This window comes from Carassius carassius, chromosome 36 (assembly GCF_963082965.1).
Source record: "Carassius carassius chromosome 36, fCarCar2.1, whole genome shotgun sequence".
Classification (NCBI taxonomy): Eukaryota; Metazoa; Chordata; class Actinopteri; order Cypriniformes; family Cyprinidae; genus Carassius; species Carassius carassius.
Genome location: NC_081790.1, coordinates 24,604,601 through 24,629,557, shown reverse-complemented (window position 1 = coordinate 24,629,557; position 24,957 = coordinate 24,604,601). Strand labels below are relative to the sequence as shown.

Below are 24,957 nucleotides of genomic sequence, written 5' to 3'. Positions count from 1 at the left end.
CACACACACACACACACAAAGAGAGAGAGAGAGAGAGAGAGGGGTAAGTGTACCTGGTTACTAACGTGGCCCCTTTTACACCTGGTATAGCATCCGTCTCAGGGGATCTGATGTCACGTAAACAGCCATCAGAAATCACTGGAAGTCACCTGGTATTAACATGAGTCTCATGTGATCAGATTTTGTCAAAGGGACGCTCACTTACTACCTCAGTGTGTTGATAAAGCACAAAAAGTCACTGATATTAAAAATCTATAGTTTTGCACATCCCTAATCAGTACTGGTCGTGACTTCCACCCACAGGCAGAATGTGGCCCTCTGGAAGAGAAGGGAGGGATCTACTCCCAGAAGGCCTTCTGCTCGTGGTCTTGTGCTAGTGTGTGTCTGTCCCACGAGGATTTCCCAGTGTTACTCACTGTCTCACACACACTTCCCAAACTCAACCCTCCTCTCATCAAGGGCTCCTCAGCCCTTGAAGCCATCAGCACTCAGCCCAATTAGGCCCCTAATTAATTCAATTAAACAACGGAGGGACACATTAAGTAATTCATTAAGTGATGATGTGATGCCTTCTCGCAAACCGCTCTCGAAATTTCCCCACAAATCAGGTTGGGAGGAAGTGATGGCCCACGTCCTGTGTCTTTTTCCCCAGGTTCAGACAATGGATGTCACCTTGATCTAATTCATTAAAAATGTAGCCTCCAACGGAATACGTGAACTAGCGCAGAAAAGAAGGCCGAAGAAAATTCCTTTATCCTCACTCTCACAAGCTCTGCGTGGATTTGGAAGCACAGGGCACTTCTGCTCCCAGAGGGCCGTGCGATCCCCGTCGAGAGCTTACGGCTGAAAATTAACAACGACACGACTGCTTTTGCTTTCTGCGACAGACAGCAAGCCAAATAAACTAGCAAATTATTCATACTTAGAAAAATACAAGTTGTGGATATGCTGGACTGGAGTGGAGGAAGAGATAAATGAAGACAAGCATCTGTATTTTTTTTTTATTTTTTTTTTATTTTTTTTTTGAGCCAGCTCTGTCTTCAGTAAAATCAGACAAAAAAAACAACAACAACCACAACAAAAAAAACTACCTGTCTGCAATTACTATTCAATAACAATTAACTGATAATAAATATAAACTATATATATATATATATATATATATATATATATATATATATACACACACACACACACACACACACAAAAAGGGAATGAAATTCACATAATAAGACTCATTAAGACTTGTATTACTGTCAGCAAATGAAAGCATGAGAAGATTAAACATAATGAGTGTTCTAAATATCTTTAAAAATGGTACTACATGTAATGATTACAGACGGATAAAGTGAACACTGCTTTTATTGGGTAGTGGTAAGATTTTGTGGAAGGGTCCTTCTGAGCTTTGTTTCTGGAAAATGTAGGAGCGCTGAAGTGGTGGAGAAGCATCAGATAATTTCCTGTGAGGTCCAAATAAACTGCGCAAACTAAACACGATTGTTTATACAGAATACAAAGCGTAGAAAAATAAAGGAAAAAGGCCCTCACAATTGGTGCATTGTCTCAGCACACACACACACTATAAGCCCCTCCTGCCTCCTGATACTATGTCAAGGAGAAGCCCCAAGATCAAACGGCGTACGTAACAGTAATTGATGTTTGAGGAAAGTCGCGACCCGCGGAAATGGGAGCCAGCGGATGAAAGGCGAGTGCCGTTTTGCAGGGGTGGACAAACAGATTGCTTATTGTTTGCCTTTCATATGGCCCTTCAGATCTACAAGTCTCTCTGCCTAAGACTCCCGCTTTGAACACTCAAGGTATCACCCCCCCGCCACAAGAGCGGAGGGCGCTCGGGCACGTCCTGAGGAGGGAGAACATATCTATCCTCCTTTCCTCGCCCCATACTACCTCGTTCTCAAGATCTGACAGGTCCATCTCGGCCGCTAATGGTTCACCTAGTTTGGAAGTGAGGAGGTGAGCCGACGAGCCGGACAGACAGGGGCTTCTGTAGTCTTGAGGGGGGTCAGGTACGGGCCAGTCTGGATTCCTCTGCTATGACGTGCCTGAATTGGCCCTTTTTCATACCTAGACAACAATGCCCCATTTAATTAAAGAGTGGTATGAGAAAAGGTAGATTCCGAATTGAAGGAAAAATTGATCCAGAGGAGTTTCTTTTGATCTCAGAGTCAGTGAGCGTTACATCAATGGATTCTTTTCAGCACTGAGAGGCTCTCTGTTTCACTGCGTTTAACTTTGTCTGTCTTTACCGCGGTAATGAAACGTTAGAGACCCAGGTAAAAGACATGGAGGCACTCGCACCTGAGATTGCTGCCTTGAATTCTGTTACAGGTCAGCAAATACCAGACGTGTTCATGTCCCTTGCTTTTGGTTCATTTAAAGGCTAAAAATGGATTTAGTTTCTTCTTATTATTCTTATTATTATTATTAATAAAAAAAAAAAAATGATTTAATTATTGCTGTAATTATAAACTTATACATATTTAATGCATATGTTTTCATTGCAATGATTATTAATTACTGAATAATAAAAGCTAAGTAAATAGTCAGTTTCACATATGTGGTATCCGTTTTTTAAATACTGTTCGATCTCCAGCTGAATTTTTAAAAATCTGCTTTTAAAAGGTTTTGTGTATATCTCCGACTCTCAGCATCTGTTGAGTTTCAATGGAAAGAGTCGCCAGGCTTCCCAACAAATATTTATTCCAGTACTTACTTCACCAACCAAACATGCTCTCATCCCAAATTCCACTTACAAAGATCCTCACATACGAAGGGCTTCTGTGATTGTATATCCACGAACATACAAAAGGGAATAGAGAAGTAAGGCAGGAAGAGAGAGAAATAAAGATAAAAAAACACACACAACATAGATTGCCTGTGAGAACAAGCCCAAAGAGATCATGTTTTCCACAAAGAGGGTCAGTCAAGCACTCCCTCCGTTTCATGCAACCGGACGCATTATTGCATTTTGCATTTCTCCGTTTCAGACAAAACGAGGATAAAAAAAGAGAAAGGAACAGTGCCTTTTCTTCGCTTTGACAGAGCGTCTTGGGAAAAAGTATCAGATTTGTGCACAAGACGGGGGGAAAAAAACAGGCAGAGCATCTCCTTTGATTCACTGAAGAGTAAATATTATTGTCCGATTTCACGCCAAACAGTAAACCGAGAAAGGACAAAAAGGTAAAAGAAAGGAGGGCAGAGGGAGATGGGGGCGGCATACTGTATTTAATTCACCTTTGGAATTTCCGAACGGCGGAACAAGGGATGAGATGAACACCTGACAAAGGCATATGGCCTGCGGGCGAAACCAGACTCTGCTTTTCAGCGCACAGCAGTGAGAAAGAGAGAGAGAAATGGGCCGCGATGGAAGTTGTAAATAAAAGCCCAAATGAATGCTGAGATTTCCGCCTCATGACCCCACTGTTTGTGTGAAACCCACTGGAGGACTGATACAACTAAATCTAGGTTGTGTTAGTTTCCACCAAGAAGTTTCCTCCCAAAGTGGGGCTGTTTTTGTTTGATACGAATGGCTCAAATGAACGTAAACTGTAGATAAAAATCAGTTTAGAGTCATTTCTAAGGAAACTCTTTGATTTTGAGAAACAAATGAACAGAATGATGGTCTGGATATGAATGTTTTATAAGGTGCCTCTAGAAAAACGTTTTTTATTTTTGTATTCTATTCTATTAATGATTTGTGAATGTCGGAATATTTCCGCCAATGTGACCAGAAGACATTGTAAACGACTAACGATTTTGTTAGATACAAATCAACTCAAATGAACCTAAACTACTGCTAAGTCAGTTTCGAGTTATTTCAAAGGAAAAACTTTGGTGCCAGAAGGTGAATCTAAAAAAAAAAACATTTTGGAATCTATTTCTTAAAAATATCAGACATAAATTACTTTTGTTATGTTCTACTCCATTAAAGTTTGTGAACATCTAAAATCAATGGTTTGGGAATCTAGGCCTATTTGTAAAAATATCAGATACAAAATACATTTTTGTTAGATACAAACAAATTGAGTCTTAACAGAATGATGGTCTGTATATCTATGTTTCAAACTTGGGGTTTCTGAGGTTCTATTCCATTGACGATTCACAAATGTAAGAATTTCTCCGCCAGTGTGAACAGAAGATATTGTAAAACTCTAGCATTTTTGTTAGATACAAATGGTTAAAATGAACCTAAACTACTGATAAATTTTAAAGTCATTTCAAAGGAAAGACTCTGGTGCAAGAAGGTGAATCTAAAAAACTTTCTGGAATACATTTTTTTAAATACCAGACATAATTGACTTTCATTATGTTCTACTCTGTTAAAATTTGTGAACATCAGAATTTTTCAGCCAGTTTCCGCACCTAAAAACAAGGGTTTGGGAATCTATTTGTGAAAATACCAGATGTAAATGACTTTCTTGACATTCTATTCTATAAACTCCTTAAAATCTGGATTGGAAAGCTTTCTGCCAGTGTGAACAGAACACATGGCTCAGATTAGTCCAAACTATTGATGTCTCTATTGAACTATTCAAGTCAGATAAAAAACAAATCTTAACAGAATGATCATCTAAACTATTAAAGTGCCAGAAGGTGCATCTAAAAAAAATAAAAAATAGAATTTAGGAATTGATTTTTACAAATACCTGACATAAATGACTTTTTTGAGGTTCCATTTCTATTTGTGTATTTTAAAAATAAATGACTCCTGAGGCAATTCTTTAAATGAACAAAGCCAATGATTTCTTGGTTTGAACTGGTCTACCTGATTGACAGACTCATTCACTGCCATTCTTCACACGGTGTCTTAACAAGGCATGACATGAAAGGCAACAAACAAGTTATTTTAAGCTTTACAACGTGTGCTAGTTCTTATTTATTGACCAGTAAACATGACTGCCTGGGGTCGAGGGGTCTCCCTGATCCTGAGTCAGCTCATGTGGGCCGAAACACTCTGTCTGTGAGTGAGCCCAACATGAGCAAGACTCTGTAATTACTTTTAATGAAGGCAGATGCTGATGTGGATTTCTGGCATTATTGGAGCAGAGAAAAGATGATGCACACACGCGCACGCACACACACAGCGTGGGAATGAGGGCATTGATGGCCATACCCGGAGGACGGCCAGAGGAGTGGGGTAGACAAAAGAAAGGAAGAACAGAAAGAAAGATTTAATGTAACACCATGGAACAGACAGATGACGTGTAATGATGGCTTGAGGCTGTCTACAATGAACACAAAATACTCACTAACACAAATAAAGCAGCTGTAAATGTGGTCAAACTTCAGCTATGGTAAAATGGGAGAACAACTTTAAAAACATAATTTTTTTCTCATGAAATCAATTGGTTTAAAAAAAGATTATTTAAATATAAAAGCTGTAAATTTTTGGGGTCAGAAATTTTTTTTTTTTTTTATGATTAATACTTTTGTTTAGAAAGGATGCCTTAAATTGATTGAAATTAACAATTATGACATTTAGAATCTTACAAAAGATTTATTTCAAATAAATGTTGTTAAATGTTCAGGAATGAATTACATTTAAAAACACATTAAAATAGAAACCTGTTATTTTAAATTGTAATAATATTTCACAATATTAATGTTTTGCCTGCATTTTTATTAAATAAAAACATCCCTTCCAATTTTTTCCTAACCTGACAATTTTAATATCAATCTACTTTACTTTTAGATTCAAAAGCAAACACTTGTCCTATATTTCAAGTAGTTAATATTAAGCATCAAAACCAAGTTTCGATGCACACTTCAAAACTCTACCAAAACCATCCAGGGCTGTGTTTCCAAAAAGCTTTGTAAGCCTAAGAAGTTCATAAAAACAATCTGTGACGAGTGGGGCGGGGCCGAGGGACGTGGGAGCGAGGCCGGTGGAGTGATTAAAGATGAACTACACCTGTTCGACCCGCCGGTCTCGAGGCCCATGGAGGTGATGGAAGGATATAAAACTGGAGCGACGACAGTGTAGGACGAGAGAGGACCAGGCCTGGGCTTTTAGTTGTGTTTTGGTTTTTATTTGAGCACACCAGTCGTCCGTGAGGGGCTGGTGCGCTGTTTTGTGTTTATTTTTGATTATTAAAGTTCCATTTGATTGTCCGCCGGTTCCCGCCTCCTTCTTCCCGATGATTATTAAGGTTTAATTCGTTACACAATCGTACAACTGATTACGGTCTGTTTCCAAAAAGCATCATGACTAAAGTAGCACTTGAAAATCATCGTAGATCAACAAGTGCTTTGGAGTACATCGTAACAAGTGCATCGTAAGAATGGAGCCCCGCACATGTCATGCAAGAAAAAATGTAAAAATATGGGCATGATTTACTAATACGTTCCCTCGATGTACTAAAACGTGCTCACGATTTACTAATTTGTTCCCTCTATGTACTAAAACCTGCATACGATTACTATTTCATTCCCTTGATTTGCTAAATCGTCTGCACCATTTACTAATTCTCTCGATTTATAAATCGTCTACACAATTTAGCAAATCGAGGAAACAAATTAGTAAATCGTGTGGACAATATATAAATCGAGGGAACGAAATAGTAAATCGTGCACATGATTTAGCCAATTTTTTTTTCCTGTATGCCATGTGTGGGGCTCCGTAGAAGACAGATTTATACGGTCACCTGCTGGACAATCTGCAGATTACACCTTTAACTTTATTCAAGTGCAATGTGATTATAATATAAGGATTTGATTATACATTATTGTACACTTTATTACTCATTTTTAATCTTTTATTAATTTATAAATTAAATAATTTTAAAGGAAATTAGATCATTTCTAAGACTGAGAAAAAATCTGTCAATGTCTACGTGCAAGAAAACTAGGGTCGGAGATCTTACTTATCTAACAATATTTTTTATTGTCTTTCAAATCCTAATAAACTAATAAAACTAAATGGCACAAATAAAGCGAGCACAAAGCTTGCAATGACTGTGGCAACTTTAACATTTGAAAGGATATTACGGCAAAGTTATCGCTTTTCTTATTCACATTTTTTTTTCATGAATATGATTGACCTGAAGAATGGAAGCTGTATCATACAATTGGGAAATTATAAGCTATATCACCACTTATCAACACTAGAGTGTGTGACAATACACTTAGCTCGTGAAATATACAGATACTTGTTTCACTAGAATGAGATAATATTTGAATACTATTTTTAAGATTTTTGTTTTTAAATATGTGTCTTTTAATCGCACAAATCAAACAATGCCGTTGTATTTTGAAATATTTTAACTAATCTTGGGCTGTAACTAACTGTTTTGGTAATCAGGTAATCTACTGATTATTTTGACAACTCAGTAATCTGATATTGTTTATTAATACAAATAGACCTAAGTGAAAAACAGGCTTTAGTATGACTATTTATATATAAACTAATGATGAGGCAATAATAATCAGTTCAAATAAAGTATCAAAACCAAGTAATTACATGGTTTTATTGAACAACCCTGATAAAATAGGCCTACATAATGTAATACACAAAATATGAACATAACCAATTTAAGTTTATGATGTATTATAACAAATACAGTACAGACCAAAAGTTTGGACACACCTTTCTAACTCATTCAAAGAGTTTTCTTTATTTTCATGACTATGAAAATTGTAGATTCACACTGAAGGCATCAAAACTATGAATTAACACATGTGGAATTATATATGGAATTATATACATAACAAAAAAGTGTGAAACAACTGAAAATATGTCATATTGTAGGTTCTTCAAAGTAGCCACCTTTTGCTTTGATTACTGCTTTGCACACTCTTGGCATTCTCTTGATGAGCTTCAAGAGGTAGTCACCTGAAATGGTCTTCCAACAGTCTTGAAGGAGTTCCCCGAGAGATGCTTAGCACTTGTTGGCCCTTTTGCCTTCTGTCTGCGGTCCAGCTCACCCCTAAACCATCTCGATTGGGTTCAGGTCCGGTGACTGTGGAGGCCAGGTCATCTGGCGCAGGACCCCATCACTCTCCTTCTTGGTCAAATACCCCTTGATGCCTTCAGTGTGACTCTACAATTTTCATAGTCATGAAAATAAAGAAAACTCTTTGAATAAGAAGGTGTGTCCAAACTTTTGGTCTGTACTGTACCTGCAAAGGGGGCTAACGGTCTGGCCATGCTTCACTTTACAGCGTGATTCAAGGACGTTTAAATCCATGTAATATTAATATTTGGCCACATGCTAACTCAGAGCAAGAGTTTGAACTTTTATTTTGAAATCCGATGTAAAACAAATCGCATACTTAGAAATATGTTGATGAATTTTCCTGTGTTGGCATAGATTTATAAATGATTTACATTACAAATTTAGTGAGATAACATGCACTGTTTTCTTAGATGAATGTTAAGCAACAGAAACGCACAGCATATTCACAGGAAGAGTTTGTGTCCTTCTCAAAAATATGGCTGTTTTCAAGGGTTTTCCAGGACTTAATTTCAAAAAGTCAAATTCAAATACTTCAAGCACTTTAAGCACCTTGTACAAACCCTGGATAGACAATGCCATCATCCATCGCCGATGACTGACAGGCAGCATGATGTTAAGCTGACATCATGATTCCTTCCCTCTGTGTCTCTCCACATCGAGACAAAGAGGAGACAATTTGTTAAATAAAATCATTATTTTTGTTTTCTTTGCATGCAAAATGTATTATCGTTGATTCATAAAATTCAAATTGAACCACTGATGGCAGATGGTCTATTCTGATGATGTCTTTCATACTTTTCTGGACCTTGACAGTGCAATTTTATTTGGCAGTCAATGGGACAGTCACAAAACTCCCGGTTTTCATCCAAAATATCTTAAAATTGTGTTCTGAACAAATCTTTTACTGGTTTGGAATAACATGAAGTAAGTGATTAATGACAAAATTTTCATTTTGGGGTGGAATAACCCTTTAATATTTCAATAAACGAGCGTGTACTGCAATTACGAGCCATTCTATAAGGTCACATATCAGCACCTGACAAACAGATAGCAACTCCTAAGTAGCATTTAAAGCACAGCTATGTGTGACTGTGTTAAGTGCATTTTTGGGAAATGCACGTGAAACAATAACTAACAGTCATAAATTGACTCATGGAAAATGCTCTTAAACGCTAAGATCAATCGTTATCGAGAAACGCAGTCTAGGATACAAATTGGGACATGGCTTCTGATGTGACATGAAATACAGGAGAAAGATGTCTATTTTAGTTTTTGTGGGTATCTGCTAAACTCCACAGACATTATGAAGACTTAATATGACGATGTGTTTTACACGGTAATTTGACCTCTGGATGCTCAGAGGGATAACGTCCAAGAAGAGTCTTTTTTCTCTCTTCGGCATAAAAATGCAGACAAAACAGACAAATTGGGCCATAACATTTTCCCTCAGCACTCCTCATTTCCTCTAAATTATGTTACAAAACATTAATATAATCCCTCCTCGTAATTTCTGAGGCAATTAAAAGTAAAAGCGGACCAATTTAGCACCCTCTATATACCAACCCAGTTTAATGTCTAATAGCAGTGTCTTTAATTGTAGTATTGTGTTTTTTTGGCATTAATAGGGGCATTAATAGGTGCTGAGGTCCTAGTGGCCACTAGACACAGGTGTTAATTATCCAGTGCAGCAGTGGCAGCTTGCAGTTTTATATTGCATCAAGGTAAAATTACAGTGCATTATTCTCCTATCAAACAGAAATAAGCCGTTAATTAACTCCCTGCTGAAGTAATCGCTTCCTTCTTTATTTATTTGTTTTTATTATTTGTGCAAGGCCCACTCTTTTTTCCAGCGGTGTGTCTCACATTTGCATATTTGTATGCGCTAAAAGTTACAGACCTTAAAGTTACTCACTCAATGTACTAGCGGTGATGTTTAATGCTGATCTGAAGTCAGTGCAGTGCTATAAAGTAAAAAAAAAATATTACAAAAAATGCACCAGTCCAAAAAACAACACAAAGACAAAGCAAACTGGCACAAACACGCACTAGCACTTGGCAAAATGCATGTGTACAAGATTTAGTGTGGATTTAAAAAAGCAGATGTATAAACTACAATTTACAGTATTTCTACTTGAGATTACATTCACATTAATTTCAACTGCGGGCTTTCCATTTGGTAAGAGATATGAAATCTATTCGTTGGGGTTGTGTATTATGGACTCTAGAGAAGAAACACGTGCGAATGAGTGTGGAGTGTGTAGAGTGGGCAGTGCCGACTGCAGCAGGATTGTAAAGCACGGAGGATGAGACCTGTGATTGGCTCGTGGGCGTCCTGATCTGTACGTGTCATCAACAGTCGCCCTAGAGGAGCGTAGGGTGGTGGGTGGCAGCGTAAATTAATAACCCTGTGTCCTGCAGTCAGACACAGAGAGAAATGTGTGCGTGCACAATGAACATCTCACAATCCAATGCAGCGTGTGGATTTATCTGTATGCACACACCTTTGCCCACCCCTTTATATTTTCAATCAATGCCGTACATTAATTTCTGCCTGTAACGTTTGGATACACACACATACATGTGATCGCACACTCATATACACACACGCTGCAATCAGCAGTGATTTTGAGGCATCCCTTTAACCCCAGGAACTCGTTAATGTTTCATGGAAAGAGCCACTAGAGTCTTCACTGGCCGACTCAGAATCTCACGACTTAGCAGAAATAAATGGGCCAAGTGTTCAAAGAGTAACAAGGCACTGCTCACTGGGCAGAAAGTGAGTGGAGAGCACTTTTCCTGCCTTCTCTTACTCTCTCGCGCTGTGTCTTTGACTCACATACTCCTCTATTTCAGTCTTTACTCTTTTCTTACTATTATTAGATGAAAAACAAATGAACAAATTAGAAATGTTGCATTGGTAATTAAGTATAATAAGTTAAATTATTAAATGGAAATAAATAAAAACTACAGTACAATTGAATTAAAAAAATTAAACCTAAACAGACAGTAATATATATTTATATATATATAAACATTAAAACAAACTCTAAATGACAAACAATTCAACAAAAATCGATTTTTAAAAAATTAACAAATTAAAACATTGTCATGTTTTATGCTTTTGTTATACAGAAAAGAGCAGCTTGGACATTCTGAAAAATATTCTCTTTCAGAATATTATCAAACCAACCAAGTTTTAATAAGTTAAAATGTATTAGATAGATGTAATAGATGTAAAATATTAATTATGACATTCAAATTGATAAAAGTTGCCATTTGTGACAGATAAAATCATGTGATCAGTGTCCTGTGTCTGCAGGTTTTTATTTATCTCACATTAACCATGGTTATGTGATCTATGCTCACAACTCTGAACAAAAATAATATCAAGGTCCACGTTTCACAACTGACTGCCCGGACTGTTTCCAAGAAACAGCACTTCATCTAATATTAATATTTTAAAAATGAAGATCAAAGTTCACGTCAACCTTCCTGCTCCTGTTCAAACAATCCGGTTTAGTGCAGTCTAGAAGTGTGCTCATGTAAATTACAGTTAGGTTTATTAGTTCATAAAATCAGATAAATGAATGTATTACTTTCATTCTCTGAATGTTTACTTCTTCATGCATGCACTGCACTGCACAGAGCGCTGGATAGTGTAAAACAGTTGTGTTGATCAGTGTGAAACTGAGCTGCTGTAAACCCTCGGGCATCGTACCTGAAAACATCCCTGCAAACATCTTCAGACCCGCCGCAATTTTACCGTGTCTTTCTCCTCCCTGATACGAGTGTGTGTGTACAGTATGTATGTGTGTGAGCATGCTCTTCTAACTGCTGCTGATCTAGATTAGCTCAGATGCAGCTGCAGACATCAAACAAAGTCAAAGAGAGAAAAAACTAAATAGGTGTTGCTGCATTTGCAGAACCAATTGCATTTAAGTGTAAATTTGAGGTGGAATTTCATTTTCATTCAAGGTTTTATTAAACAGTGAACTACAGTTTAACTTTTTATGAAGGAAATGTAAGTTCTGAGTTGTTTTTAGCACATTTCTGTGAGGTTGATAGGGTCATTTTTATCTGGCAGACAAGAACTCCATTCAGTTCACTTTGAAAAGTAATAGCAAACCTCTCCTCCACATGCCACGTGATTTGAGTTTCAAAGTAAGTAGTCTAAAGGTATATATAATAAAATATAATAAATAAAAAGAAACATAGAATAGAAAAAGAACAGACCAAAGTAGTGTTAGAGGCCTTTTTTTGTTAACTGTAACTGTATGAAAAATAAAAAGAAAAGGAATAATAGAAAAAGAATACAGAAGCTAATGTTAGTTAGTTTTTAATTTTTTTATGTGCATCAGTTTTGAGTTTTACCCTCATGCTTTATGCTAAAAACATGCTATGTTAAATGTTAAAAGGCTTAAAATGCAAACTTTATACATACTAATGTTAAGGCTAATTTGGTGCAGAATAAGCAAATAAATACACAACACCTATGTCTTTACAACAGTGAAGTGCTTATTCGCTTAACATCCCAAATTTGGTGTTAGCGCTAATGGCTCAGCCTCGTTAACATGGTTAATTGCAGAGGCGCAGAGGTATGACCTCCCTCACATTTCAAAGGAAGACTGAAGCTGCGCCATTAAAGACAGACCACCCAATTCTCTCTTCAGATCCCCGAGCGTTTATTTTCCCGCAAGACAGCAAACCCAAAGAGTCCAGACTCGAACCAAACAAAGCTTTAGCTTGAGTAGCATGTGTTGTGTGTTCGACAAAACCCTTAACCTCTTTTTAACTGTTGCCCTGTGGTGAAGCAGAGTCAATCACTTCTCTCTCTCTCTCTGTGGTCAAGGCTTTCTGATGGCCTAATCAACAAAACTACACATTTGATATAAATATGTATTAGTAAAGGGAATTACTTCAAGGTTATGGTCAAACTCTGAATGTTGTTTTGATGTGTTTGCCGTTTTGTTGAGCATCTATTGTAGTTCATGGAAATGCATGAGAAGCTGTAGTGATTATAATCAATAACCTCCTGCAAAACAAGTGTGAGGTTTAGATTAAAAAACGATATATAGCAAACTTCTGTTTCCTGGATTTTGTTTGTTTCTGGAAGAAACAAGTGTATATTATGTATATATACACATATGCACACACACAAACAGACAATTCATACATTAATAGATTTGCTATTAATGACTAGCTTTAACTTTCTAATGTGCATAACTCAGATGCATATACAGTGTTCCTGTAGCTCATTTGGTAGAGCATTGCGGTATCAAGCGCAAGGTTGTGGGTTCGATTCCCCGGGAACACATGATAGGTAAAAATTGATAGCCTGAATGCTGAGTCGCTTTGGATAAAAGTGTCTGCTAAATGCATAAATTTAATTTTTAATTTTAATTTATATATTGCATAAAAATGTGTACCGATGTAAAACACAAAAATTCGAAATGAAGTCTCTTAAACCATAAAATAACCTCTCTCTCTAAGACTGGGTGGTTTCTGTTTGAGCAACTGTAACCATCTTCAAGAAGCGTGACGTAGAGAAACAGAAAGCGGGGGGCTTCGAGCCTGTCCAAATGAGTTTAATATGATTGATGAGATCTCCTTCCCGCTCTTTCTCTCTCCATCTGAGAAAGCTCACTTCCATCATGAGCTGGTACTGGAGCAGTCCTCCCACTGAAGGCAAGGTGCATCCAAGAGCCGAAACAATAGTGACAGGCGGGCCGGCCGGGGGTTTGCTCGTAGGATTAGCTCCAATAGCCATAATAAATGAAACAAGAGACCCAAATGAAAACAGTTGGGCGCTGACTGGCGGAGGGGCTGATGGGAAGTGGCAGCTCTGCCGGCCCCCGGGCGCCGAATTAGTTTTGCCACTCGATAATTTGACTGATCCACTCCAGTGGCCGGAGAAAGCCAGAGTAAAACAGAAGTAGAGAGACAGAAAGAGGGATAAGTAGGAAGGTGAAAGGAAAAGGCTGATGCCGTAGCTCACTGCACCTGTTGAGCTGTCTTTACCGTCTCGCTCTCAAATACACAACATTTAACATCTTTAGTACAGCTGAACAGCATGAGGGGAAGGCTCTCGCTGGATAGTGGTGTGTCTTGCTCTATGACATGAACCTCAACATACATCATTCAGAACTGCAAAGGGTCTACTTTTTTTTGTGTGCACTTACAATATCAACAAAACGTAAAAAAAAATGAAACGAGAAAACCAACAGGATGCACATTTTGCATCTCTGACTTGAGCAAGAGGGCTTCACAAAACTGAACCGAAACTCAGCAAATACTTGCCTCATAGACATGATAAACATCTCCATAAAATGCTTATTACTACTTTAACATGAAATAATTCAAATCGAAAACAAAAACGTGTTCATAATGTAATCCGTAAAGAGGCGTTTCTCTCTAAAGGCGCGTCCAGTCGAGGAGGAAGATGGCGAGTCATGGTCGTCAAATTTGTTGTTAGTTTTTTTGGCCGTTGTGCCAAAATAGTTTTTGCATTCAGTAAAAATAGCCTAAGGCTGCATTTTAGTGCCATGTTGAAAAGTAACTAGCCTAAATAAGATTAACATCATCATATTTTAGGAATATAGTAAAAATTATTATAATATATTAAGTTATATTATAAGTATGTGAAAATTCCACCTATTGTCCGTCAAAAAAAAAAAAGTCTGTGGCATCCAACCTGTCATTCTTTAAATTAAACATGAAAAACAGCAGTAAAACGTAGACTTACTGACATTTTTTGAAACTCTGATTGATCGATTCCATGAAACATTCGTTTGTATTAAATTGTTCAGATTTTTTTTAAATGCATTCAAATATTCCTGTTAATTTCTTGCTGCAAATATTAAAGAGGAAAATATCATTGATTCATCTGCCACTACTGGCGAATTATCTCACTACAAATTAAAAAGCGTAAAAACACTTTTATTCTATATTTATATAGTTCATAAAATGGAAAGTAGGCACTTTGTAGTAACAAAGCCGTGATTATTGGGTGTCTTGAGTGCTACAAATAATGAATGGACTTGAAAACGTTAAATATTATTTCCAAGCATTTATACCGTAAGTAAAACAGCTTTTGAAGCACGATCTCCGTAACTTTATTTAATTCAGAAAAATCAACAATAGGGCCAGTGTTGAGTTAACCGAGCTGGGGTGCGTTTCGCAAAACCATAGTTGCTAACTAAGTTAGCAACTTTGTTGGTTGCAATGCAATTTCCCATTGCCAACAGGTTAGCAACTATGGTTTTGGGAAACGCACCCCTGGACGTTTGGCGCGGCGCACACATCTTTTTGCATATGGGCCCAGGGCTGACTTGCTACGCCACTGATCATCATCATTATTATTATTAATATTTATTAATTAATTATCAAACTATTTATATTATATACCTATTTATACAATAATAATTAAATATACAAATAAATAAGAGATCCCACACATTTAAACCTATACCTAATACCTACTTTTTACTTTATTTCATTTTGCCAGTTTAGTTTTCATAATTTTTGTACTCAAACTAATACATATTTTACATATATTTAACATTTTAGTTAGTTGCCAAGGCAAAATTTCAGCTATATTTTAATTAACAAAATCATTTTCGTTTTAGTTACCAGTCAAAACACAGGTTCTTGGTACAGACTGTAGTTCAGTAAAGGGACAATGGGTGTTCAGTCTGAGGGTGACCAAAGGGCAGTAGAGCAGAGCCTGTCTGTCAACAAACGGTTTACAGTGTCTTGATCACAACTCAAGACACAAGACAATCTCTCCTTTACCACTTCATCTAAAGACATGTCTTATGTGAGATGTTTGTCTATCAGATACACAACCAAAGCAAGAAAGGATGAGCTCCCATGTCTTACCAACAAAGCAAGTTCAAGAGAAAACAGTGAGCATCTGTCTCTCCGCGTCTCCCTTGGCACGCTGGTGCCGCACTTGAAGGCTAACCTTTGTGTAACCTTTCTGAACGTTGAAAGCGTATTTCGCCACTGACTTATTAATTGGGACAAGGTCACCCTTTTATTCATTTTAATACCAGATTAACGAAGTGAGATCTTGAACTTTGATGTTAAGTTAAAAAAAATGTGCAGATGAGGGCAAACTCGAGGACAGCGTGTAAAAATTAGCGTGACTTTATCGACGTGCTATTGACGTTCTCTCTTTTTATTCTTTTTTTTTATTCAAGGGTGAAGAAGTGTCAGCGTGGCCGATACCTGCTAACTAGCAGCGTAAGCACTAAAACAGGCATTTACATACTGCACTGTCAAAATTAATAAAGCTCGCTGTGGGATGCTGAGACTCTTTGTTTTTTTTTTTCTTGGCCCTTTTTTGTTTGAGTGTGTGTGTTTATATTGAAATTCTGTATTAGGTGTGTGTGTGTGTGTGCGTGTGTGTGTGATGATGCCCTTCACATGGAGAACAGTAACTATTTCTGGTAAGCACAAGCTCATTTAGCTGCAGGTGCCCTGATGGGTAATTAACGTGGACAGATTATTCAGACAACCTCTTGATGCTTAATTCTCTGCTTACTGCTTATTAACACTTTATTAGCACTTGAAGAAAAATTATAATAATAACGTTGACATATGCATGTATACACACATACACACACTTTAATATCGTGAAATATTTGTACAATTTTATGTGTAAAAAATTGCTTTTTTTAACTTTTTGAAATTCTAATGTATGGCAAAACTGAATTTTCAGTACTATTACTCAAGTCTTCAGTATCACTGATCCTTCAGATTATTGCACACTTATTATAAATTAATGTGCTTATTTTTTAATAATGTTTTTTTTATCATTATCTATGTTGAAAATATTTCTGCTGTATAAAATTTTGTAGAAAATATCAAATTTTTCTCACGATTCTTTGATGAGCAGAACATTAAAAAAACATTAAAAAACAAGCATTTATTTGAAATATAAATATTTTTTGTAACTTTATAAATGGTTTTTCATGTCACTTTTAATCGATGAATTAAACTAATTTTTTAAGAAAACTAATTAATTAAGAAAAATATAGTGTATAATAGTTATAGTGTATCACAATTTCACAGAAATATTAAGCAGCATTGACAATAATCAGAAATGTTTCTTGAGCAGTAAATCAGTATATTAGAATGATTTCTGAAGGATCATGTGACACTGAAGACTGGAGTAATGATGCAGAAAATTCAGCTTTTTAGCACATACTGTAGATAAATTACATTTTAAACCATATTCAAATAGAAAACAGTTCTTTAAATTGTAATATATATATATATATATATATATATATATATATATATATATATATATATATAAACATTAATATGAATTTGTAATAATATGTTACTGCTTTTACTGCAATTTTTTAATAAATTCAGCCTTGGAGCATAAGACACTTTTTTTGATAATCATATATTAAAAAAAATAATAATAATGTATACACATGCATTATATTTGAATTGATAAAACTCTGGTACTCTGGCATCTTACAATAATCAGTAGTTACTACAGTTATCAAGGCTTTATAAGTTGTCAGATGACACCAGTAGCAAAAAGGATTCTACTTGTACAATTTTCCATACTGAGGCATTTGACTGAAATTTGTCACTCTAAGGCTTCATAAAGACGACATCATTTATTTGGGATTAACAAATGTGTATCATTCCCCAGAACTAATCCCACTTTTGTAGTCTATGACACACACAGATTGACTTGTGCTAACGTAAGAGGTTTTGGCATACGAGTGTAGGATTGATCTTAAGGTGGGTCTCAATGTGTCGCTGGCGGCGCTAGCACACTCAAACAACACACATACGCTAAGACGTTCGTCCTGAACGTGAGTCAGTGGCTCCAAACTGTCAATCAAGTCCCCTTTGCTAATTAAGTGGCTAATTTTAGAGTTAACACTGCCGAGCGGTGCAGTGATAAGGAGGCCAGCGGCTGACAAACAGACAGATGAGTATCATATCACTTGAGTTCTGTAGGTGGACGTCTCAATAGCTATTAATTCGTCAAAAAAAGACATCCGTGTATGCAAACTTTGAAGAGAAAGATGTCCGTTGATGTGTTTAATGGCTAATCTGCCCTTGAACAACAGTTGGTGCCAAAATAGTTCCTGTAGTTTTTGCTACTACAGTAATATGTGAATATGGGATCTTCTTCCAAATTTAATTTGGTCCTATTATTTGAATATAGTGTTTGACTTATACCAAGTATAAATACCCAATGGTTCTTGTAACAAAAACTTCATAATGGAGGAATTTACTTCTGATTTTACAGCCAATATAACAACTATTATTCCTGTAGTAAAACCTAAAACTATAGTTAATTTCCATTAAAATGCTTCAGTTGTGGATATCATGACTTTACCACAGTTAAACTCTTGTTCCTCTAGTTAATTTTAGTTGAGGACTCTGTTTTTTTGCGCAAATACATAAGTTACCCTACAATTTTTAAGGTAAACCTATGACTGATTTTCATAATTACTGCCACCAAACCATTAATTGCGATTAATCACATCCAAAATTAAAGTTTTTGTTTACACAATATATATGTGTGTGCTTTGTATATTTATTATGTATATATAAATACAAACTCATGTATGTATATATTTAAGAAAAAAATATGTTGTTTATATATTTTTAAAAAATTATATATATATAGTAAATGTATAAATAAATGTAAATGTTATCCAAATATATGTAGTACAAATAGTATGTGTGTGTATTTATATATACATAATAAATACACACAGTACACATACATATATACTTTTATTTTGGGTGTGATTAATCGTGATTAATCATTTAACAGCAATAATAACAATCTGTAGTGTACTTTAAAAATACTACAAATGTAACACTTTATTACAAATTCTACATTTTTGTAAGTTTATTGTAGTTGTACTGTTGTAATGGTAATGGTAATTGTGACAAAAAAAGTAATTCTTTCCTGTCAATTCACTTCAGTAGATCAATGCAGGAAGTGCGGGAGAAGTACTGGGAAGCCATCGGAGAGTGGCCAGCCTCGTCTTAATCAGAAGACCAGTGGAAATAAACTCTTGAAGATCTTCTCCTGTGCTCTAACTCTCTCCGTCCCTGAGCCTGTGCACGTTCTTGTAATTATGATGTCTTTGTCTCTTAGTTTTTTCTCTGCCTGCAATAATGAAGAGCTATTGAGACGTCTCCTGCTAGTGTTTGAAGACAGGCAGATCACTCTATGAACCAAAAAAAAAAAAAAAAGCATAGCCTTCATTAAATAGGGATTGAGGGCCACCCACCTTTGCACCTGGGGACAGATGGAGATCTGTGTGCGTGTGTGTGTGTGTGTGTGTGTGTGTGTGTGTGTGTGTGTGTCTTACAGAAGGGCTATGCAGAAATGAGTTACAAGGAGGGAAAGTGTGAATGTGGTGCAAATAAACACTGCTCATTTTCAATCAATGTTCCACACTTATAGTTAAACTTCAGTCAAAATGTAGAACTTGATTTATATATAAAAATTAGCACATATTTATTACACTTTTTATGTAGAAACGATTCAAAAAATTTCATTGCATAAAAATAATTAAAGACAAATATTCATACTTTTAACAGAAAAATACATATTCTAATAATATTACAATAAAAATGTTCATTAACTATTTAAATGACCTCACCATATACAGTACAGTATATTAAATTGAATTGGCTATGAATGTAATTTTACTGTAAAATACTGTAAAATTTATGATGTACAAAAGTGTGCATTACTTCATAGTCCACTGTGAAAATCTATTTAAAACCGGAACATTATTAAATTAACAGAACACAAGCAATATTAATGTAAAATGTACTTTTACGGTAAAACAGTTAAAATGATGAAAAAAAATTCTAAGTAAAAAAATGTGAGTAAACTTAGAATCATTTAATTATTATTGATTTGAATTATTTTGTTGCTTCTTGTTTTTATCAATTATGTGTCAGATTTTACTCAATTTTATGTCGTTTAGTAAAGTCTGTACGTTTTTGACATAGTTTTGACAAGTTTGATGTTTCATTTGAAATGCGGTTTTCTATTGTACTACCTGCATTATCATGCTAGTTACCAGTGTATTTGAATATTTTAGCTCTTCAAAGTATATTGACATATTCGCTTTATTTATACAGTTATGAACTGTAAAACATACAGGAGCCAACATGTCTCCCATAAGACTTGAAACATTATTACTGAATCACATTAAATTTCTAAACTTCTGTCACTGCAAATTAAGCTATGACATACAGTATAATCAAGAGAGTCTGCAATTTCACTTACAGTTAACAAATCTATGTAAAATACATCAACAACTTGTTCTTTACCCATCAAACTTTAGATTTTGGTCACAAATGTAACCCGTGGGATTAAAAAAAATCTGCCAAGACTGTACAGATGTCACCTTTATCAGAGATCAAAAAAGATGTCAAAAAGTCATGGATGTGCTAATGACACTGTTAGAAGTTTTTCTCTCTCCCTCTCTCTCTGACACCAAAAAACAATTTGCGAAATACAAGCTTAATTTGTGTTCAACTGTGTTTTTTTTTTTTTAGCTGACTTGTCAATTGACTGCCATATGTTAAATCTGCCACTTCAAGATGTGCGTGTTAACACATGACTCCTTACGACATTTTACAAACCCAACAAAAGTGCAAAATGAAGTTTGGTGTTGCTGTACGCAGGTGTTAATGTGAATCACAGGTTTAGACAAACGTTACCCCTCACTGGTTCTTGCTGATATCTATATTCCTGGCAGCACAAAGCTTTCGTCTCACACAGTTTGAAAGGCTTAGCATTCATTAGGATGCAGGAGACAGGATGCACCGGCCCATATGTCACTAAACAGATCTCCATGTTTTATTTATCCTAGCTCTGTTCCTACACACACACACACAGTTAACCCCTCCAGTCGGACTGCAATGCAAGTGACCAGCTCTAAATCAGACAAGAGGTCACAGTGTAAAACCGAATTGGTTTATGTAGAATGTTTTGATTGGCAGTGCCAAAAACAAGTAGTACACTCTCAGAAAAGCCTTTAGGTACTAACATATACCTTGCACGTACCATTATGAACCAGCATTTTCAGCTTCAAAACCTTTGTCCTTTTTTTTCTTTTACCATCTTTAAACGTAGAAACATATCACATTACGGATATAAAATGTGATGTGAAATTCAAATTCATATTGACCTTAAAGGTACAGGTTGTAGGACCTGCCAGGAGAGGGCGCACTATCAAAACAATAACAATCGCGTGGTTTGATGACGCTAAGAAGGAGCGTGGAATGATGGGATTTGTTGTCTTCTACCCAACCGCTGACGGCCATCAATCAGACAGAAAGATAAATAATGGATTTAACGCGAGTTCAACGATTTGCGAGAGTAGATTAGATACAAAGTCAATGCAAAGACGCGATCAGACTATGGATCAGACGTGATGCCCCGTGTTTGGCGTGTATGCCCCATAATACTAATCTTGTTGATCGTTATAATAGCATACGTTTTCTGTAAAGATACGAATCAAAACAACTCACCTGTCGTGTAAAACACAAGTGAGATCGGCATCTCTTTCTAGTTGAAGTTTGTCGCGAAGCTACTTCTGCATTTGTCCACGACACTGTTGTTATGTGGTTTCTACGTCAGTAAAGGTGGTAACAAAGGGTAACTAACGTCATCGACAGGGGACTGCACTACCCCGTGTCACTATTTAGAATGGGAATTTTCCTCATGATTTACAAGTAGTTGAAAACATTAGAGATATTGTTAGTATTCAGCTGGACAAAATATATAACACTTGCCTAGTGGTTTTTGGATATTTTACTGCAAATATCTTACAAATTGTACCTTTAAGTCTGACCAGGTAACTACTTTTTGAGTTAGAGCACCATTTTCATAAAAAAAAAAAAAAAATCCTCGACTAGCTAAAAAATACTAACAGAAACAACACACCAACGAGACTCGAGGCGTTTAAAAAAGAAGATGTCTTGTGCGTGCGAGAGTGCTTACAGGTGCATGACGGAGCCAGCGGCACTCTTAAATACTCCTGCACTGAGTGCGCTGTGAGTTTCTGCACATGTGTGTGAGTGAGTGAGTTTAGGGAGGGGGGCAACAGAAGGGGGGATAAACAGATGGAGAAACTGCTCCCCAAAGGGACATGTCATTCATCAAAGTCACCAGCTAGGCCTGCAATTGTTTTCACCCACAGAGAGAGAGAGAGAGAGAGAGAGAGAGAGAGAGAATGTGTGTGTGTGTGTGTTTTTAGACAGGTTTGTGTAAGAGTCACTTTCTACAAGTGTGTATGTATGCGAATGAAGGCCGGGGACGTGTGTGTGGGAATGTGTGAGTTTGAGAGAGTGTTCAAGTGTCCTTTCGCTGACATTTCGTATCAGTGCCGCCCATCAGTTATCTGTTATCAGCAGTGGGCCCAGACTCGAACCCCGAACAGGCAGTGAGTTGGGAAGTCTGTGAAAGTCAAATTACCCTCTATACAGCCAAATACAAAAAGATTCGGAAACGAAAAGTAGTTTTGGTTACCAGGGTGTTGCTTAGGTTTGGCTTATTGGATCAAAAAAGAGCACAACATCAAAAGGAATATTTGGTCACACTTTATTTCTGAGGTCTAGTTCTCTCTAATAATATTCCAATAACTGTGACTTTTGCCTCAACAAACTCCTAATTTGCAGCTTATTAATAGTTAGTAAGCTGTTAAGTTCAGGTTTTGGGCAAGATTTGGGGGTTTTAGAATATGGTCATGCACAATATGTGCTTTATAAGTACTAATAAACAACCAATATGTTAATAATAGGAATGATAATACGTATTAGTGAGAACTGGTCCCTATACTAAAATGTTACCAAATATTTCAGTTTAATACAAGTTAAGCCCAGTTGACAGCACATTGTTGATTATCAAAATTATTTTGGTTACACATTATTTTAATGTGTCCTTGTCCAAGTGTACAGTTGTTATACATTTAAGTATTGAGTAATATTGATTAAGTAAGTGTACCTACTATATGGTTAGGGTTTGGCTTAGGGCTACTTGCATGTAATTTTGCAGAATCTATTGTTATTATAATAGAAAGTATATGTAACGTATAACAAGGACACTTTTCAATAGAGTGTTACCATTATTTTCAACTTGAATGGGGCCAATAAATGTTAAAACACTCACTGTTCAATAAAATAGCCACTAGACATTAAAAGTATACATATTTACATGATTTTAGCATGATACAATTACTCACTAATCTTTTCTGGGTGAATTTATATTCAATTTTACAACTTCATTGCCATGACAATATACCAACAAAAACTACAACTTTACAGCTGAAATAATACACAAGTTTTAATAGAAGAATAAATGTGAGTGCTATTATTAAATTATAACCTTCACATTTTTGCTTTTAAAAACTCTAAATCTGACCTCTAAGTGCTCTACCATAACCTTTTTTGTTTTTGTTTTGCTTTTTTATAAAGAAAACAAGGGATGAGTCACAATTAATTGAGCTTAACTCATATTGAACTAGCAATAAGTCTCTTAAACTGATATACTGGCCTCTAGATATGGCTTGGGTCGCTCCTTCAGAGGGTTCCACCTTATTGTTCACATGTGAAAATCATTAGTTTTCAAAAGTAATAGCATACCTCTTCTCAATAAGCCGCACAGTTTCAGGTATCATGCCCAAAGCACAAACAACACAAGCTATTCTAATGTCCTCATTCTCTCTCTCCTCCGCTCAAGTGCCACAGGCTTATAATGTTTCTGTCAACAGCAATCCAGGAAACCAAATGCAAAAACAAACCCCACAACAACACCTGGTTTACCAGCACCCCCCTACTGCATTCAGATGCTCCGTCCTGACTGGAAACACAGCGGAGGGCTCCGAGAGAAGAGAAAAACACTTCATTTCTCCAGAGACGCTACTCTCTGGCTGTTTTTTTCCTCTTTCTGAGGGTGAGGGTGAGCATTGATATCCTCCACTGAGCGCCGTATCAGCCGAGCCGCCACTTTGTCCTGCCTAATTATGGCGTTAGCAGAAAATAACAGCACAAATTGCTGCTAATAATTAAATGACAAGTCTGATCAGAATCTGCTGATGTGTTGGTAATGCTGCTAGAATATGATAGTAGTTACGATGCCTCAGATGTATTACTAATGTGATGAACAGATGTATGGCCACATATTTAAAACAGTTTCTTTATTTAGTTTAGTTTAAAAATAATAGTAATAATAATTTAAATAAAAATAAAATTAAATAACATACATATATAATATATATATATATATTAATGGTGGGCATAGATTAATTTTTTTAATCTAGATTAATCTCACTGTGATCTTGAAATTAATAATCTAGATTATTCTAGATTAAAATTGCTCATTCGAATTCTGCCGAAGGCATTCAGAATATGTGTGTTACTCAAATAAAATTGACAAACAGTTAGTCTTTGAGAAGGGGTTTATAAGTGCTTGAAAAAGCTGTAAACTAATTCCACATTGCACAAGGTGCAAACAACCTTACGCCTATTTCACACATACTCCGTCTGCAGTGCGCATTCGTTGCATATTTTTTAGGCACCCATGTTAACGGATTCCAGTTGCGTTCCAGGAGCGTTGCGTCTGCAGCAGTGCAGCGATCGTTTACGTACCGAGTAGCAAACTGCAAATGCGTCCTGTGTGAATGCACATCGAGTCAGTGCTGCACCACATACGTAACGCACACGGACTGCATACACACTGAAACAGGCGTGAGCAGGGCCGTAGCTGGGGTCAACGGGGCCCGGTGAAGGTTGTACCAGTGGGTACTGTTTGAAATTGTTTAATTTGTATGTTCATTTATTTTTATTTATTTGTGCTATTTACACAATGTTTAAGTTTTTTTCAAGTTTGTAGGTGTCAAGGTACAGAAACCAATTAATTAAATGTAAAATAGCACTGGATAGTCTTCAATGTAAAAATGAAATA

General features: G+C 36.3%; 1 protein-coding gene across 4 annotated transcripts in view; it reads right to left on the bottom strand.

Moving 5' to 3' along the window:
• Nucleotides 1–24,957, bottom strand: part of LOC132117464 (dachshund homolog 2-like) — a 145,654-nt gene that overhangs the window by 51,491 nt on the left and 69,206 nt on the right. The window lies entirely within an intron of this gene.